This window comes from Acomys russatus, chromosome 5 (genome assembly GCF_903995435.1).
Source record: "Acomys russatus chromosome 5, mAcoRus1.1, whole genome shotgun sequence".
In the NCBI taxonomy this organism is placed as follows: Eukaryota; Metazoa; Chordata; class Mammalia; order Rodentia; family Muridae; genus Acomys; species Acomys russatus.
In genome coordinates, this window is record NC_067141.1 from 3,054,512 (window position 1) to 3,071,443 (window position 16,932).

The following is a 16,932-nucleotide window of genomic DNA, read 5'->3' on the forward strand; positions in this document are numbered from 1 at the left end:
CCCGCCGGCATGTAAACGCTGTATGCTTTCATGCCTGGCTCTGTTCCTTTACTTTGTCTCTCCGACATAGCTGCAGCACAGGTTTGCTAATATTTTCAGTTCCCTCGCTGAATAAAAGTTCTCATTGAGTGTCTTCTAGGTCTTGGACGCTGACTTAGTCACTGGGAATTTGCCCTGGTCCACATAGAAGTTACATTCTAGTACAGTCCATTTTTGTCGTTATTGCTGCCTGTCGACAACTGTGTCATTGGAGCACCCCCAGTGGCTTCCAGCGGTGTGCAAAAGGATCGGTGTGGCCGATAAAACTTTGCATACCGACACAGGTAGTGGGTCAGGGTATGTTGTAGATCGAGGGTCTCTGTTGTAGACAGTAAAGCAGAGCTAATAAGTAGAATACACAGTCTTCTGGTGTTCTTGCCACCACCCCCCCATCCAGACTCACACATCCTTGTAAGAAAATACTCACGAGAGCCTGTGTAAAGAACACAAACAGATTCTTTTATAGTTATTATTCTCCAAATAATAAGTGGAGCAGAGCAATTAACACGGCATGTATGCTGCTTTACATATTACAAGTAATGTAGAGGTGCTCTGAAAGTGCAGGGGAGGATTTGAGCTGGGTATAATCCTAGTCCTCAGGAAGCTGAGGCAAGGGCATTGTAAGTTCTGGCACACCCTGGGCTATGTGGAGTGACGCAATCTAAAAGCAAAGTTAGCCGAAGTATAATAAATGGGAGAGCGTGCGTTAATTATAAGCAAACACCACAGTATTTTTTATTTACTTATCTACCTATCTATTTATTTATTTTTGGTCCCTAGGACCATGGATTTGAGTATTTGTAGGCCTCCTGGGACCAAATTGTCCCACAGATACTGAGGGAAAAATCAGATGATAAGGGAGAAAACTCAAGCAGGAAGGAGGGTGAGGAGAATTTTCGAATGTGGCTGAGGTTTGATGAGTGAGCTACAAGATGGGGACATTTGACTGAAGACTTGTAAGAACTGATGGGGCAGCCAGGTGGTTCCCTGGAGAAGAACATTCTGGGCAGCGGAACAGTACCTACAAAAGCCCACAGCACGGATGTGCTTGGTGTGTGGATGTGCTCCCAGCCGGCCTAAGGCACAGCGGGAGCCTGTATTAACTGGTACAGCCAAGAAGAGCAGAGCAGAATGCTTCGTCATCTGCTATAAAAATTGCTCTTTTCTCTGAGTACAATAAGAAACTGTTATTGAGGCTCTGGTATATGCTACAACTCCTTGAAGGTATATAATTACCGTTCGATTTCTTTCTTTTCCTCAACTGCAGCCACTATCTCTTGACTTTCCATTTTGTAAGAAGCACTGGACATTGAGCGTATGGAATATCATTTAATACCCATGGGACAAACATCTTCCCCCATGCTATAGAGGAGGAAGTGGATACCTAGAAAGGCTTAGTAAGGGGTAGCAAGTAAGGTTTAGTAAGAGGCAAGTAAGGCCAGTAAAATGTTTGTGTGTAGGTTTGAGGACTGAATTCAGGTCCCCAGCAGTGCACTGCAATCTCCACCCCGGGGAGGCAGAGACAGGAGGATCTGGGGGCTTGCTGGCCAGCCAGACTAGGCAGGCTGATGAACTCCAGGTGAGAGATTATAGGGAGAGACTCTATCTCTAATCTCTCCCTGTCTCTGTCTTTCTCTCTTCCTCCCTTCCCCCCTCTCTCTATCTTGACTTGGTCAAGGTTGCAGAGCTGGTGTTACTAGCTACTAAGCTATAAGTGGGATTTGACCTCCTGTCTGTCTTAATACAGAGACCTTAGCACTTAATTATACTGTTGGACAGTGTTGTTAATTCTTTAGGGATAGTGGAGACCCTGTGGCTTTTGGACCATAAAATTAAAAACTCTTTGGCAAGCTAGGGTGTGTGCATATCAATCAAGCCAAAATGAGGACCGCTTTGCAAACAGGGGAGGAAGGCTGTTTTTTCTGCAGAGTTCTGACCAAGGCACTGACAGCTCATTTATGTGACTCGGCTGCAGTTTGACATTCATAGTACAAGACTTGCATACGATTAGCCTGATCGTGCTTACAGAGTCTCTGGGAAAAGAGAGAAAGCCGTTGGAATTTTCCCTCTGTCTGGCCTTCTGCATGATGTAACCGCGGCTTTATTTAGTTGGTTGTCTATCCCGGAAGAGTGTGGTCTGCCGCGGTCTGCAACACTGTGGGCTGATTGAGGTCTTGTTTTCCTGGAGGGCAGACGCTATTGCGCAGACCTGCTCCACAGCTCTCCTCTGGCGGGATCAGTGGAGCAAACAGGAGGGCAGGATTTCTTCGGTGCATGACAATGATCTCTCCAAGTGTAAGCTGGAGTCTTGTTAAATATGCAATGCAAATGAGCTGTAAATGGGAAGCCTCCTTGGTCCAGGTCAGGAGGTTTGAACTCTGGGGGCCTCTCCATCCCTTCTTATCACCTAGGTGATGAACCTGACATCCCTTTTACAATCATCTTTTCTGCCCACCCAAGAGCTCCTAATGAGGGCAGAAGCTGCCTGCTCATGTAACCCTTCAGACACCTGGTGATTGGAGGCTGGCGAGGCAGCAAGCTTTAGATGCACTGTCAGATGCCCTGAGTTATCATCAGCTGCCCGCTGGGTGCTGCGAAGGGCCGAGAAGGCAGGGTAACTGACTGCTATTGTCTGCGCCTCCTCCTCCCTCTAAGAGCGGCATGAGGCAGCCATGGATGGCTGGATTTGGGCTCTCATGCAGCTGCCTTCTCTGACCCTCGCTGGGTGCCTGCCTCAGCTCAGAGAATGGGTCTCTGCAGGGACTTGGGATGAGAGCTGAGAGCCTGCTCCCTGGGTTGAAGATCAATGGAGCTTTGATTTTTGTTTCTTCTCCCAGTCTTCTCACTGTCTTTGCCTATTGCTTGAGAAACCTCAATCTAAGAGGCCTTTCAAACTGGGGCAAGAAGAGTGAACTGGTCTTTAGGAACTGATGGTTAGTAGAGAAAGACAGACAGTCACAAAGAGCCAGCTGTCCCCAAGGCCACCCCTGTGGCATCTTTTCACTTCTTTCTTTTAATTTTTTCTTTTTTTCTTTTTTTCTTTTTTCTTTTTTCTTTTTCCTCCTGCCCAGTGTGGAAGATGGAACTCCAGGCTTTGTGTGCACTAGGCAAGCCCTTCAGAACTGGAGCTACCCTTAGTTTTGTGATTAAAAATATAAGACAAGGCAATAAGATAATAAGGTACCAGATAGCAGATATTATATTATATGAGGTTTATTAAGTGAGCATGGGGGAGGAGTACCAGAGGGAGAGAGGGGGTGGGGGAAGAGGTAGAGAGAGAGGGCCACGAGGTGGAGGTGGGTCTGTCCTTTTATATACTGAGCAGGGCCACACCTCCATGGCAGGTAGGAAATGACATCACAGGTAGGCAGTCTGAAGCAGAATCCTAGCGCTCAGCCTCTGCTTATTTCTTTGTTTTGTAGAGGCAGCTACAGTAGGGTTTACTTGACAGATCAGCCCTGAGTGGATGTGTGCTGTTGACATAGGCGCAGCCTTATCGAGGGCTCCAGAGCCCCAGAACCATGGGAAATTGGCAAAACCACTTAACCTATATGAACCAGGCTCAAGAGGGGTGACAAAGCTCTCCTTGGGGGTCTGAGCATGAATGTTTATGGATGATTGACCATCAGTGTGTGCGAAGACTAGCCAACGTGGCATTCTCCTCCTCCCAGATGTTTTACAGTCTGAGACTGCTCACTTGCAGAGACGTAGTGCTGAGATTAGCTAACCCCAACCCCTGTGCTGTGCCTAATAAACACACCAGGGTTCTTGGTTGCCACAGGCAGTAGATGCCTCAGAAAGAGCAAACTCCCACCTTAGCCCAGCTTTCCTGTACGTACCTATGTACGTGTGTGTGTGTGTGTGTGTGTGTGTGTGTGAGTGTGTGTGCCCTTTCTTCATTCCCCCACTGTCTCGAGTCAGAGCTCCAAGACTCAAGCCACATAGGACCCGGTATCTTCCTCTCTATAAATATAAAAAGTATGGACATCACAAGTACCAGGCACAATGCCTATTTCTTTACCTGTACTGACAGGTTTTTCTCTCCATTTATAGACAGAGAAACTGCTGCTCAGATGGCTTTTCTGGCTGTCTTAGTGTTCTGGTGCTGTGAAGAGATACCATGGCTATGGCAACTCTCATAAAGGAAAGCATGGAATTGAGGCTGACTTATAGTTCAGAAGTGTAGGCCATTGTCATCATGGTGACAAGCACGGTGACACGCAGGCAGACATGTTGGAGAGGTAGCTGAGAGTTCTACACCCGGATCGGCAGGCAACAGAAAGAGAGAACAGCACAGGGCCCGGATTGAGTATTTGAAACGTCACATTTCCTCTAACAAGGTCATGCCTGCTCCAAAAATGGCCACACCTCCCAATAGTGTTACTAACTGTGAGCCCATGGGAGCCATTTTCACCCAAACCACTGCACTGTGACTTACCCAAGGTGATTTGGTTTGGTACATGGGCATAACTGTTCTGTTGAATCTAAAGCCTATGCCGTGTGCCCACATGGAGGCTGTAGAAACCCAAGTGCCTTTGACTTGTGGGGTGGGTATGCTTTCCCTCCAGCCTTGCAGCAAACGCACAGCTTCCATTCCTTTCCTGCCTTGCAGCTACCGTCTTTCCCGTGGGGCCCTCCTTGGCTCTGATAGGGTTTACCAGGTCTCCTCAACCATTTCTCACGATGTTAGACCGACCTTGGCTTAGGACAGTCTTATCTCTTCTTATCATAACTCAAGAATCACGTTAGGGGCGCTTTCCAAAGAGAAGGTAGGCAGGTGCATTGGCTAGAGCCAGCCCCATTCCCAGCCCCAGCCCCAGCCCCATCCTACCAGCAGATTTTGTCTTTAGAGTGTTTATTGTGGCTGTCTGGTGTCTCTGGTCAGTGTTCAACAAATATTTGCTGAACATAAGCGTTTAAAGAAGAACATGGCTGGAGAGATGGCTCAGGAGTTAAGATCATTCATTGCTTTTGCAGAGAATCTGGGTTCAGGTCCCAGTACTCAGTGGCAGCTTACAAATGTCTATAACTCTAGCTCTAGGGACTTTGTCATCTTCTGGCCTTCACAGGCAGTAGGCATGAAGGTGATACATATGCTTACATTCAAACATTCATACATACAGTATAATAATAATAATAATAATGATGATAATAATAATAATAATAACTTTTAAAAAGGGATAGGCTCTGATCCATAATTACTCACTAGTCACAGGTCCATGTATTGGCTTGGGCCAAGCTTGCCTTTCTCCAGCCAGCACACTTTTGGTAAAAGGAGGAAATGCTGGAACTTCTTGGGCTTTCAGAAACCTGTGGTGACCTATGAGGTAATACCTATCCCATGTCTATGGCTTCTTCCACTCTAACAAAAGAAAATAATGCCACCTCCGAGAGGTAAATGTATGTACCCAAACTCCTCACATGCTGGGGAGCAGAGAGGCTTCAGTTAATACAGCTGTGACTGACCCCTATCCTCCGCTGAGGATGTCCAGCTTTCCTGAGAATACAGATCTTTCTTCTGGCTTCATTCATGCGGTTGTTTTTCAAGTCTTTCCAGTGAGGGAGGCTATTCCTTCAATACCATGAGGGTTCAAGGTGTGAGTACGAGTCTCCACACACTGTTTCACAAGCCTACTAAGAGAGCAAGAACAGTGAATGCTCGCTCTACAAGAGGATTCTAGTGAAGTGATGGTGACAGCGACATGCTGAGAGGTCCACTCTAGCCTCAGGACCAGGAAAGGCCCCATTAGTCAAAGGCATTGCTGGAATTTGGAGGGGGTGGGGACTTATAGTGGTGGGCAGCCCGCCTGCCCCTTGCTGGGACTCCGTGAGCTGCTTTGTCTGTTTTATGCTTTGAAAGATGAATGGAAGCTTTCGTGGGCTTCTGCCTTCTGAAATTCACTCTTCTCCCCAGCCAGAGGGCTCTTTCTAAAGTGTAAATCAGACCAGGTTGTTACTCTCCTGCTTCCCCTAAGCCGAGACTTCTCAGCCTTTCAACTGAGGTCCCAGTGTGTGTGTGTGTGTGTGTGTGTGTGTGTGTGTGTGAGAGAGAGAGAGAGAGAGAGAGAGAGAGAGAGAGAGAGAGAGCGCACACACACACACACACACACACACACACACACACACACACACACACACACACACACACGAGGGAGCACGGCATGCATCTGGAGGTTGGAGGACAGCCTCAGGCGTCAGCCGTTGCCTTCTATCTTGTTTGAAGCAGGATCTCTGCTTTGCCCCCGGGAGTGCCTGGCTGGCCGTCCTACAAGCTTCTGGGGACTATTTGGGTTTGCAGAGACACACAGGCTCCGCTTGAGGGATCTGACCTCAGGTCCTCATGCCTGGACAGCAAGAGCTTTAACCATTGAGCCATCTCTCCAGCCCCCTTCCCCAACAGCCCATTATCTACTTCTTAGTATCCTGGAGTTGAGACTAAATGTCACCCTCTCAGAGAAACCCCAAGACAGTCTAGAGAAACTGTCCCCGACCAGTCTTGGCTCGATGCTCTCTTTGCATCACAGTTTCTTATGATTCTTGTTTGCTGTTCTCCACTGGGGGAAGGACAAGAATCACCAATTTTTTATTAAATATCCGTATACACGAGCGCAGTATATAACTGACACGGACAGGTGCGCACTAAGTGTTTGCTCAATATGTGATTCAATGGATGGAACAGGTGGGTTTGGGGGCTGAGTGATGGCGGAGGGTCGTGCAGGTGCATTGGGTCTCTGCTGTTGTCTGGACTATAGGATAGCAGTAACAGTTGACGGATGGTAGATCACAGACAGGCCTTCTCAGACTTCCTGGGGATTCTGGACATTATGCAGGCATCAGTGAGCTCCCAGAGATGGTAATGGCCTGATCTAGGCACGACGGGTGACAATTAAAAAGAAGGATTGGGCGGTCAAGGGACGGGAGATTTAGAGACCCATCAAAGAGCTATTGATCTCAGTAGAATGAATGAGATGAAGCACACTTGAATTAAGGCCACGACAACAGAAATGGGAGGATGAGAATAAATCGATCTATAGGACCAGGAGAGAGATGGAGTCGTGAAGGGTTCCCGGAGACTTCCGGCTCAGGAAAATGTGCAAGTGGTGAGCACAATAGCCAATGAGGACAAGAAGACCGAGGAGCTCTCTTGAGAGAAAAAACGGGGCTTTTGCTTTTGTATTTATCGAGGCTGAGATGTTTGGGGCCACATTTGTGGCGATATACACGAGGCAGGATAGGTCTATGGGTTCAGAGATGTAGCTGTGGAGGGAGAGCTGAGAGGATGCATGCAGAAGTCACAGACACAGCTGTGGAGGAGGAAGCTATTGCGCGAGGCAGGCGTTAGAGAGCATAGTGTTGGGAGAGCAGTGTCCTTAGGGCCATGGGACACGAATCTGCTCCAGGGGTTAGAGGATGCCAAGCAGAAGTAGTGAACGGTAAGCTATGAATGAAGATGCAGCCATCAATTTGGTCATCTAACGTAGAGATACAGACAATGATGGCTCATTGGTGGAGAGCATTAAGGGCCAGGATGCTGGGCATTTGAGAGAATAGGGAAGCAGAAGAGTGGAACAGGCACTATGGACAAACGATTGGGCCCTTTAACATGCCAGCATGGATGAAGGAGGCATCACTGAGGAGTCTCTGACTGTGACTGGTTGTGGAAGGAGGTATTGTTTTCTTTAATAGTGATGCCAGTGGAGGGTGAGCTGTGAAGATGGGGTTCCAAGATGAAAGGGGCACATCTACCAAACTATCCAAAAATAGAGGAGAAAAAGACAGAATTGAGATTATGAAAGAAGGGGGCCAGAGGAGACCATGTCAGAGAAGGCTGTGCATGGAGGAGCTTCAGCACGGTTGAGGTGAGAGGGGAAGGTGTCGTGACAGGGCTTGAGGTGTGAGGGGAAAAAGGACAGGGTCAATGGCTTTGCTGCCAGGCTGAATGGTGTTGAATCCCAGCCTTGTCACATTCTAGCTGTGGGACTTTGGGCAGGTCAGCTAGTCCACCAGAGTCCCCACTTCCTCACATACCTCACAGAAGCATGTTAGGGAAGAAAAGATCTGTTGGTCTGGGCTCTTGCAGCTCTTAGGACACAGTGAGGTTTTAGTTAGGGATCTTTTGCCAAACGTCTTCTATGTTTAGATTATTATTACCACTGCTATTGGATTAGTGTGAGTGTGTGTGTGTGAGTTTATGTGCATGTGTGTCTGTGATCCGAGAGACTAGAAGAAGGGAGATGGATGCTACAGAACTAGATTACAGGTGGTTGTAAGCCACCGTGTGGATGCTGGGAACTGAACCCAGATTGCCTGCAAGTGTATATGGAGTTGTCCCTTCAACATCTTTTTTAAAAATTTAAATTCATTACATTTAGTTATTTATTTAATGTGTGTGTGTGTGTGTGTGTGTGTGTGCGCGCGCGCACGTGTGTGTGTGTGTGCACACCTGCACTTATGCTGGCCCTGTCTTATGAAACCTTTATATGCATCATTTAGTGACCACGCTAATCCTTGTCCTAAGGCAGGATGCTGCACCTGGAACACGCGCTTGCTTTCATATGGCACCCAGAAGAATTACCCACCTCTTCTCCCACCTCCCCCCCAATGTAATGGATGCTGTTTGCAAAAGTGAACCACTCATGGCACAACTATGGAGTGCTGACTGCTGACCAGCCCTCCCCTGGGAGCCACACTGGAGGGAGTTACAGTTTGAGTAATGCCACCCGTCAAGGGATGCCCACCCACCTTGATCCATCAAGGTGGGCCAAACAGCCCCCTTCTCCGCCTCAGGGGGGAGAAGACTCAGAAAGGCTTTCCCAGGGGTGTACCTCTGTCGTGGATCAAGTGGGACCTTGTTGCAATCGATCATGACTTCTCTGGCTTTCGCTGTTTGCCCTGTTCCTTGCAGGAGTATTCTCAAGGGTGCGCCATAATACTCCAGACACAAATCAGCCCACTGGAGTATATTGTCATGGATCTTAGTTTAAGAGGTCTTGTGTGGTGTTTACAGCTTCTGCCTAAACTGAGAGCTTTAAGAAGGGAGCAGCTGCCTGTCTTCTTCTATCAGTCAGTCTAGACACATAATAGGTGCTCATTAATTATTTCTTTAGCAGGAGGGTGAACAGGTGTCTGAACTGCACACAGGAGAGCCCTGGTGCAGGTAGATTTTTTTCCCCAGTGCTGTGAATTACAGAGCAGGTGATTTGAAAATGTCTTTCTATGGGTGTGAGAGCCCATCCAGGCCCACCCAGAGTGAAGCCATCCTTAAAAACGGCCCCGCCTTTCACAAGCAATTTCCAGGTTTCTATCATCACACACTGGCCACGATTTATAAAATGTTTGCACAGGAACGTTGGGGCTACGTTCTACATCATTTTAGTACAGAGAGGTTGTTCCTTGGGGCCTTTAATTTTCTAGCTTTCATTACGGGAGAAGTAAAATGTATCACTTGCATTCCAAAATTGATTTTTATTTCCCAAAAGAAGCCCATAAAAAATAAATAACTTCCCAGGAGGGAAAATAGAAAAGGACTCTTCATACAGGGCAATTTGTTAAAAGAGAAAAGAAAAGAAAGCTGGAAGGAATAAAGCAATCTAAACATTTAGATATTCTCTCTCTCTCTCTCTCTCTCTCTCTCTCTCTCTCTCTCTCTCTCTCTCTCTCTCTCTCTCTCTCTCTCTCATTCCTGTCAAAGGGGAGCAAACTCTTAAATCTCACCTGGATCAACTTCACAGGAAGGTAACTGGAGTGGCTTCCCCCATCTTTGTCTCATGGTCTCCCCTCTGGCACCACTATTCACAAATGCACTTGCACTCTCCACTGTTGTACTGTTATTGAGAAGACACATTGCCCGGGTCTCCTTACTAATTGTATCAGTAAGCACTTGCTGTGTAACAAATCACCCCCCCCATAAAGTGCACTTAAAATGACAAACATTCTTTCCTTCAATTTCATGGATCTGTTGCTGGAGGGTTCCTAAGAGCTAGATTGTGTTGTTTGGGGCTGGCTGATTGGAGAATGGCTCCACTGTCATGCCTGATAGTTCAACAGAAGTTAGAGTGACAAACATCACCATTATACAGCCAGTGGGCCATCTCTACTTTGCTCCTGTGGTTCTGGTCATGAGCATCCCCTGAGCAACAACAGAAAATGTGGCCATTCATGTACTGGTTCCCGAGGTATGTGTGTCTGTAAATATGTGGGTACATGTGCCTGTGTGTTCTTGGAGAAGTCAGGATATTGGGGTGCCTTTCTGTCGCTCTCCACCTATCTTTTTGGCACAGAGTGCCTCACTGAACCAGAAGCTCACTGTTTTGGCTATGCTCTCTGGTCAGCAAGCTCTTAGGAAAAGATCATTTTTGTCCTCAAATGCTTGGGTTTCAAGTGCGCAACCACAAGCCTGGCTTCTTACATGGGTGCTGGCGATTCAACCTTGGGCTGCCATGCTTGCAAAGAAAGTGCCTTACCTGGTGAGTCATTTCCAGCCCCTCCCAAGCAGCTGTAAGTTTGTATCACACTGGCTGATGTTCTAGTTGCTGAGGCAAGTCACGTGACAGCCTAAATCGGTGGTTCTCAGCCTTCCCAAGGCTGGGACCCTTTAATGCAATGCTCCATGTTGTGGTGACACCCAACCATAAAATTATTTTGTTGCTATTTCATAGCTGTAATTTTGCTACAATTATATTATTCTAATATTAATGTCTGATGTGTAGAATAATTGATATGCAGCCCCTGGGAAAAGGTTGTTCAAGCCCCAAAGAGGTGACAACCCACAGGTTGAGAACCACTGGCCTACTAGGTGAAAATGAGAAAGACTCTCCCCCTTTCATTGGCATGTGACATTCTCCACCACGTAGAGGGAGCCGGAAGGCAGGGGAGACACTAGGTAATCTTACTTCACAGCGAATAGACTGGAAGTCTAGACCTGTTGGCCTGAACTCACCCATCAAGCTAAGAACCGCCATGTAAGTAGCCTAACTTCACCGTGTGTGGCCATAGTTGGCCTCCCGTCCTTGCCCTCCTTCCATTGCTCTGGCAGCCAAGGAGGCAGGGAGACGTTCCCTGTGGGGACTGCGTCACCGGCCTTTCACTCTACTCCAAATGAAACTTTTTTGAGACAGAATTTTACTATGTAGCCCAGCCTGGCCTGGAACTCATGACCCTCCTGCCTCAGCCTCCTGAGTGCTGCAATTATAGTTCTTACCCCTTAGCCCAGCTGATGCTCTTATCAGTTAGCATCCATACATACCTTTTATGGGCTTTTGAATACTGACACCCCTCACCCTCTGTCACCATCTACTCTTCTAGGTCACAGGACACTGAACCCAGAGAGACATGTTTACCCTTGCTCTTTATCCCTCTGGTTGAAATTGTGAATTAAGGCATGGCCAGGAAGTAAGAAAACAGAGGATGAGGCCTTTCTGTGCCAATACCTCTGTTTTTGGCTGTGCCAGGGTCCCCTACTCCATAGCGTGGGATCTCCCTTATGTGGCATTGTTTCTTCACCCTAGGAAGGGTGAGTTCATGAAGCTTGGGGTCTCATCCGTTGCCAATGCCTTTGACTCAGTGTCCTGGGAAGAGCTAAACGATCAACATCGAATTCTGTTACCTGTTGGAGTTTATCCTGCTACATTTCTGTTAGTTCTCATTTCTTCCAGTGGGGAAGCATAGCATTTGCAGGGGGAACTGGCACATCGTGAAGGTGGAGCTCAGGGAGGATGCCACTGTGGCCCGAGTGCTGCACAACTTTAGCCTAGGGTATGGGATTCCCTACTGTCTTGGCTCCATCCAGGGAAATCTGAGAATCCAGGGCATGCGAAGATATTCATGGCATCATTTCTAGGCGGGGCAAATGCTAATAACCTCCCAACTGCTGCTATTGGAGGGGTGGATGGCTGCGTGCACTGTGGTCTGCGCATGCTGGGGCCTAATGTGCAGTTTGGAAAGAATGACAGGAATTCCCAACTGAAAAATCTATGAGATGAATTGCCGGGGGTGGGGGTGAGGGTCGGGGGGTGGTGGGGAGGGCATGTTTGCAGAGCAGGGCTGAACTGTGGCTCCAGTTTTGTAGAATGACCCTTCCGAACTACTTCTTTTTGGTTGAGTGGGCAAAGAGAAAAGTGGGAAAGGCAGAGAGCAAATAGCCAACCTTAGCTGGGAATATAGGTGGGGGAGGGGGGGGAGAGGGCGGGGGAAGATGGAGACAAAGAGACCCAGAGGGGATCGTGCAGCCAAATGAACAGTGTACCTGGATTCAATGTACTGTGCTTCCCCCTAACCTTTGGAGACAGAAATCTACATTGTCATTGTCAGCCTGTAAATTAAGGCTACACATTTCCTTTAAACACAGCTTTGCTTGACTTTCACGAAACTCAAGTAATTTTGAATGTCTGTTACATAATGTCTTTAATCTGATGGCTTACTTTTAAATATATGTTTGATTGCAAACATTTGTAAATACTCCAGTTACTCTTTTTCATTATTGATTTCTAGTTTTTTTTACACCATGGTCAGAGAATATACAGAATTCCATTTCTTTGCGGTACTGGTAAACGCTTCTTGTGCGTTTGTAGAGAACACACTCTTTTGTAGTTACTGCTGCAATACTTCCTTTGTTAATTGAGCTGCTCATATTTTCTTCATTTGTTGTTCTTTTGTTTGCTCGTTCTGTTATTAAAAGAGGTGTTCAGCTGGGCGTGGTGATGTGCGCCTGTAATCCCAGCACCCTGGGAGGCAGAGGGAGGCTGGTCTCTGTGAGTTTGAGGCTAGCCAGCCTGGGCTACAAAGCAAGTCCAGGACAGCCAGGGCTACACACAGAGATGCTCAGGTCTGGAGAAACGGTTTTTACTGCTCTTACTGATGCCAGAGTTTCATCCTTAGTCCTGGCCACTCACACCCACCTATCAACTCCAGCTCTAGGCAGCCCCATACCTGACATCCACAGAGACTTGCACTCAAACACTCATACCCACACATGAACACACACAAATACATCATTTAAAAAAATACATCTTTTAAAAAGAGGCGTGTTCAAGTGTCTAGTTATGGTCTTGGATATTTTTCTTTTGATTGTCTCAGGTTTCACTTCATGTATTTGAAGCAATGTTATTATTTTAAAATTTAACTGCCATAGCTCTTTGGTGGACTGTCTTTTTATGATTTTTTTTCTTCCTTTCCCCCATTTTCATGTGTGTGAGCTCACTTGTGGGTAGGTGTGTGGGCAGGTAGGAGATGGCTGAGGGCGTATCAGAACTCACCTTCTGTCGCTCTTCCACTGTATTCACTGAGGTGGGGTCTCTCAGGGAAAGCCAAAGCTAACCAAGATGGCTACACTTCTGTAGCTTGCTCTGGGGGTCTCTTGCCTACCTTCCAAGGTTGGGATTATAGGCATCACACCTAGTTGACATTCACATAGATTCTGGATCTTCAGACCTCGGGAGCAATGAGAGCTTTACGCTGATCTGTAAATCATGTCTCTATGTCATTAGGTTTCTTGTCTTTAAATCCTCTCTGTCTGTAAAGACGCGATGGCCCCTTGAACATTTATGATCTTTTCACTTTCGGATGGATCTTCACAGCCGTGATATCACTTAAGCCACTCTCATTATCAGGGTTTTAACTTAGACTAGTCATACTTTATGCAAATGTTGATATATTTTTGAAGCTATGATTTCCATTTTTCTTGTGTCCAACATGTTTTTATTCACGTTTTATCTTTCTTTCTGTCATTTTTGCAGTCTCTAAAATATATATTTTTCTATTAGCTAGTCAGATAATTTAAAAATTATTTTTATATTGACTTGAGCCTTAAGTTCTTAGAGCCAGCGTATTAGTACCTTTATCATTTTCAATGATCCTAGGTTCTAACATATTTTGGCTCCATTGACGGATCCTGTCTCATTCATCTCAGCTTCATGTTGTATAAGCTGCACATTATTATTGCCCTGTTTGACCCATCTTCATTTTGACTAATAAGTAGATTTAGCCTCTCTGTTTTTTTCTTCATACATGTCTGTGTTTTCATTTTCCTTTTGTCCCAGGAAATTTTATTTTACTTTGGGCTTGCTGGAAGTACATTTTAAAGTGCTATTATTTCATGTTTACTCGCGGAAGAAAAATGTATTTGCTGTGGAATTTGGATTGACAAGGATTTCTTACAGCATTTTAAAGACATTGCTCTCCCGTCGTTGCTGTTGTTGGGTCAGCCTCATTATTGATTCCTAGAAGGCAATGTGTTCTTAACCTGGCTATGGGGCTTTCTTCTAATCTTCGGTCTTGAATACGTTTGTGTGTATGGTGTGTGGTGTGGTGTGAGGTGGTGTGTGTATGTGTGTGTCCTGTTCTGGTGATTGTGTGTGTGTGTATGTGTATGTGTGTGTGTATATGGTGTATGGTGTGGTGTGAGGTGGTGTGTGTGTGTGTGTGTGTGTGTGTGTGTGTGTGTGTGCATGTGTGTGTCCTGTTCTGGTGAGTGTGTGTGTGTGTGTGTGTGGTGTATGGTGTGGTGTGAGGTGGTGTGTGTGTGTGCGTGTGTCCTGTTCTGGTGATTGTACGCTCCTTGACTCTTGCTTTGATATCTCCCACCATATTGAACAGCTTTTGTCTGTTCTTGGCTTTAATCTTCCTCTCCTTTCTGTGCCAGCCTTTGACAGCCCCAGCTTAGACGTCGTCACTGTGCCACATTTGTTTCTGACGCTCTCTTCCACGTTCCATCCTTTTTGTTTTCTGTGCTTTTGACGGACTGCCCTCCTGACCTGTTTTTGGCTTGCTCGTTTGTTCCCCACTGCCTCCAATCTATGGCTAGCCATGTACATTGCAATTCTACTGGTATTTTATTTTAACAAATGTTTACATTTAGCGTGGTTACAGACTGTAGAAACACATCCCTCAAAACCAACAGCCTGGGTCTGTGTGCATGCCAAGCAAGAACTCCAGTGTTAAGTTATGTCTCTGTTTTGCTTTGTTTTGAGACAGGGTTCCACTGCGTTGTTCAACGCTGGCCTCAAACAACCTTTGTAGCCCAGGTGGGAACTGAACTTGTGATCCTCCTGCCTCAGCCTCCTCATTAGCTGCAGTTGCAAGCCTGGCCACTGGCCTCAGTTTCTCCTGTTCACTAAGCTCCACGTTCCTCCTTGCCTCCAACAGGTTGTTGTTGAGTTGTGTTCTTGATGTGCTTTGGGGTCCAGCCTGGGGGGCAAGGCTCACTTCTCCTAAGACTTATAGGGCTGAGAGCTGCTTACGACGCTTTACAGTGCCCTTTGTTTTCCATGACCTCAACAGGCTTTGAGAACTATTTGTCAGGCCTGGTGACGTTGTCCTTCAGTTTGGGGATTATTTAATGTTTTATCTCTCAGTTGTTTCTTTTCTATAGCCTGTTGCCCTCTGGTAAAACTCTTGCTTTTGTCAATAGTTTGGGTGATCTAAATCAAAATGTTAAAAGTCTGTTCTGAAGTCTTGTCTTTTCCTCTGGTTTTCTTGGTATGTTGTGTTTGGAGCTATTGTTCGTATCCCTCATGCTATCCCATGCCTTCTTGTTAAGTTAGAGAGGGATGGATGACTCCACTCCCACCCCCACCTCCCGTCCCCCACCTCCAGCATCCCCCTATGGACATTGAAGATGTCCCCAGGCCCCGCCCTTTCCTGCTTCAGGTCTGGAGCTCCAATTTCTGTTGATCGTGAAAATTCCAAGAACCCTCGGCTGATTTCACCTCGGTGCCTCAGACTTCGCGAGTTAATTGGCAAAGCCTTGCACAGACCTTATGCTTTGTTCTTCCTTTCTCTAGAATCTTGGCATGTCAGGCTCCTCTTTCCTGGAAGCTCTTCCCACAATGCTGAGAGCCCAGCTGAAGTTCTGTGGTATTTCTGCCCCTTAGCAGCTGCTTGGCCTCTTGCTCCTGTGCCGAGAGTCAGTTTATGCCCTGGAGCAAAACTCAGTACCAACAACGCTGGGCTCCTCCTGGCTCTAGTGACTTCACCAGTCCAGCTCATGAACCATGTTTTCTTTTTGTCTGCCTGGGTTTTAGTGCTGTTCTTAGTGGAAGTGTTATGAAATGGAATGAAAACAGATAAAATATAGAACAGACTTATGGCTTGATAACTAGGTAAAATTGGCTGCTGATTGAGATAAAGACTGGAAGGTAAATTACAAATTGAAGCAATTGTTTAATTTAGAGGTTGGTCTGACGCTGGCTTGGCTTTGCTACTGCTAGGTTGACTGTTATGTGAAAACAAACACTTGGCTATTTGAAAGAAAGGTGCTGTGAAGAATGCTTATTCCCTGAGTGCTCTGGGGTGTGTGTGTGTGGGGGGGGTTAAGGTCACCAAGCATTCTGTGGAATCATTATGGGATGCCGATGCCTAATAACAGCCAATAATAACAAGATGGAACACACTGCATTTACTGGATGCCGAAGACTGTATGAATTCGCTTAATTACTACGCTGTCCCGGTGAGATAACATTCTTATTATAAAGCCCCTTTTTTCGGAGGAAGGTTCTGAGTCACTGAGACAGTACGTGACTTGGGGCACAGAGCTGCTGAGTGACAGCACGTCTGTGGAAGCCCAGGCTCTCTCTGGCTTCTATGCCTCCGCACCTCACCACTACATTTTATGAATTTGGTAAAGGAAGTGGCTTGAGATCAGACAAGGTTGCTTGAAATGCAAGAGACACGGCACAAGAGGACAGTTTACTCTGGATCCCATGTCCTGGGGTAAAGGGAGCAGATGGCCTCCTAGAACAGCCTGTTTTAAATCAGCCAGGACACTGACTTTTCTAAACCAGAGAGAGGTGGAAGAAGTGTGGCTGTGAACAGCAAGGACAGTGGGGACAAGGAATCACTGCACGTGGGACACACTTACACAGGTGCGTGTTGTGGTCATTAGGATGACCACAGGCC

General features: G+C 46.7%; 1 protein-coding gene across 2 annotated transcripts in view; it reads left to right on the top strand.

The window, feature by feature from the left end:
- Positions 1–16,932, top strand: part of Prkcb (protein kinase C beta) — a 345,671-nt gene that overhangs the window by 185,448 nt on the left and 143,291 nt on the right. The gene's annotated exons all lie outside the window — the stretch shown is intronic.